A 3,645-nucleotide genomic window follows, 5' to 3' on the forward strand; every position below is an offset into this window, starting at 1 on the left:
ACAGTCGGAGGCCGCCAGTCTACTTGGCAGAGCCTGTGGAGATCGAACATAATGACTGACGACCCGTAACCTCAGGCCCGTCTCCTGAAATCCTTAAAATTGTCCACAAGACACCGCAAGGGAGTGGGCTTAGAAGAAGCTTGTCCCATGGCAGTGGGGATGGATGTGAATAAGAATAAAAGTCCTGGGAAAGATAAGAACGTTAGACAAAGTCCGCTCGGTGACTAGGTGGCCACTCGGGCGGTGCTGTAGCAGCAAGAAATCCTGTAAAAAGAAGAATTAATAAACTAAAAAATCACAAAAATCACAAGAGATATTCAGAGACCAGAGTGATCAGACAATCAGACAAACTTGATGGAGGACCAAGGCAATAGGATGGTAACAGTACATTCGACCGGTCTGGACTAACACACAATATAGACAGACAAAACGGACTACAGGCAACACAAAAACGCTAGCGTATCAGAAACCGAAACTGAAACAGGTACAGGGTCAGGATCTGACGTCTCAGACCTGACCATACTAGGGAAGTTGTGCTGCGTCCAGCCTTCCACTAGTTCTCAGGGCCCACAGACAGAAACAGGTTTAAGATTACTCTTAGACTAACTCACTGGTGAAACTGGAACAGAAGGCTCGCGTCCAATTTTCAGAAATGTTTGTCCACCGGTCTCTCCGATCTAGGGCCTCCCGATGTCTGGGGCTGAGGAACGTCTCTCAGCGGCCGCCCCCTGGACGTGGTCGTTCCTTGCCCGGAGCGACTGGGGCCATAGGTCTTAGGGAAAACTTCCCTCCTCCCTCTGGGGAGTATCTCGCTGGGGCCTCCAAATGTTGTGGCGCGAATGATTCTGAGACCCACGGAGCCAATTGAGATTAATTATGAGCCTTTATCAGCCGGCCAGCGACTGACTCTCTACCATGCAGGGTTAGAAGAGATCAGCCCCCAGCTTCCCGAGCAGGCTGCTTATAAGGTTTTTTACTACATCTTTGAATGAACAGATTACAAGAAGCAGAAGTTAGTCGTTAACTCTTTGTATACAGATAAATGTATTCAGGGGAACTCCCAGCAAACAGGGCCTAATAGACAGTTTTATCATCTTTTCTTTGGAATGTTGCGCTTCTCCCTGGGGCTGGCGCCCGGGGATAGCACCTCCCTGCAATTGAGTTACTGCTCTCCCTAGGAGATGGCGCCTGGAGATAACCTCTTCCCTGAAACTGGAGAATTTCCACTTTTACAATCTCATTTATAAAGAGCTTTTTAAAAGTTATAAACATTAGCATGTTGAAGTGAATAGTGTGTTAAAATACTACACGATGCCAAAGAAAATTTTTTATTTTAAGAATATAAGAATGGTTCAGCTTGTATTTTATAATCAGTAGGTTAAAGAAGAAAAAAGTTGATAGAATTGGAAAACCATATTTATTAAAAAGGAGAAAAGAAAAATTAGGAATAAATGAAAACTGCCTTAAGTTGACAGAATATTTGAGAAACAAAACAGCACACAGCAAACTTTAACATCTGACAGTCAAATGATTTAAATTTGGAAATAAGGCAAAAAGGTGGGTGGCATGTCCTTTTAATGTCATGCTGGAGCATTGTGTGATATTTGTTTCGCAAATAAAGATTACTAGACTATTTAGAGCAGTGGTGCTCAAATATTACAGTGCACTGGAATCGCCTGCAGGGCTGTTAAAATAGAGCACTGGGCCCCACCCCCAGAATTTCTAATTAGGTCTGGTGGGGACCTAAAATTTTGCATTTCCAACATGTTTTCAGGCGATGCTGATACTTCCAGCTGGGGACTATACTTTGAAAACCACTAAGTAGGAAAATGTTAACTTACAGATTACTGTTCAGTAGGAAAGATAACCCCAAAGGTTACAGTTTTATTGCCCTACAGGACATTAACAAGTTTTGTCTGTAACTCAGCACATATTTCAAATGCCTTTCTAAGTGCACTATAAATTTTTTTCTCAAAGTTTCTTGAACCAGCTTTACCATCTTAGTGTTCCTTCATTAATTAAATAAAATATTTAACACACATTCCTTCATTATTTGTATGAAAGTCATGTTTTTCACTTTTTGAAAATTAAACTTTGATACAATACACTAGTGTTAACCTAAAAATAAAAAGGCCTTTCAAAGTGAGAGGCAAACAAGCATTTATTCGAAATCAATAAGAATAGCTATTTGCTTGTGCACTATTGGTGCAGCTACTATGAAAAACAATACGAAGTTTCCTCAAAAAACTAAAACTAGATCTACCAAATGACCCAGCAATTCCTCTTCTGGGTATTTATCCGAATTAATCTAAAACACTAATTTGAAAAGACAAATGCACCCTTATGTTCATTGCAGCATTATTTACGATAGCCAAGATACAGAAGCAATCTAAGTGCCCATCAATAGATGAATGCATAAGGAAGATGTGGTACATATATATAATTGAATATTACTCAGCCATAAAAAATAATAAAATCTTAACATTTGCAACAACGTAAATAGACCTGGAAGGTATATGCTAGGTGAAATAAGTCCGACAGAGAAGGACAAATGCCATATAATCTCACTGACATGTATAATCTAAAGAACAAGGCAAATGACCAAATGAAACAAAAACAGACTCATAGATGCAGGGAACAAGCTGATGGTTGCCAGATGGGAGGGAGGTTGGAGGTTGGGGGAAAAAGGTGAAGGGGTTAAAAAGTACAAATTGGTAGTTACAAAATAGTCACGGGGATGTAAAGTAAAGCATAAGGAATATAGTCAATAATATTGTAATAACTATGTATGGCGTCAGATGGGTATTAGACTAGTCAGAGGGATCACTTCATAAACTGTATAAATGTCTAATCACTATGCTGCAGACCTGAAACTAATATAAAATATATTGAATGTCAACTGTAATTGAAAATTTTTTTAAAGGGCAGGGTGAAAGAGAAGGGGAATAAGAGATTCAAATTACCAGGTAGAAAACAAATGTCATGCGGATGTAACGTACAGCACAGGGAATATAGTCAATAATGTGATAGTATTGTCTGGTGTCAGATGGTTGCTGGACTTATGGTGATCACTTCTTTAGGTATATAAATGTTGAATAACTATGGTGTATATTTGAAACTAATATAATATTGTATGCTAGCTAGATTTTAATAAAAATCTTAAAAAAAAAAAAAAAGAAATAGCTATTAGAGAATCATTGATTCAAACAGAAACCCAAATAGTGTTCTGATCAGGAGACAAAAGTGGGGGGTATTTATGAGGGAAAGGGAAAGATTACATAAATAGATGGAAGGAATCTCTATTGGTGCAGATAAGCTGACATAGGCATGCTAATTCTAAACGATGTTTTTAATTTTCAGTCTGGTAGTCATAATATCTACTTTCTTGTAATCCTTGCAGACAGTTCTTTGGGGTATAATGTTGCTTTAGACCCAGTCCAAAGATTACTATTTTGCCCTCGTGGTGGCTAAAAAAAATTATTACTTTTCTTCTCACCTTCTAACTTCTAGCTGGGCTAATGATCAAATTAGCAGAGAGAGAGATTAACAGGAGAAAATCAGTTTTAATATATGTGCATGGGGAATTCGCATAAGCATGAAAATTCCAAAGACAGTGAGGCAACATTGTTTTGTAAGACATTTTTT

Source organism: Pteropus alecto, unplaced genomic scaffold (assembly GCF_000325575.1).
Source record: "Pteropus alecto unplaced genomic scaffold, ASM32557v1 scaffold38, whole genome shotgun sequence".
In the NCBI taxonomy this organism is placed as follows: domain Eukaryota; kingdom Metazoa; phylum Chordata; class Mammalia; order Chiroptera; family Pteropodidae; genus Pteropus; species Pteropus alecto.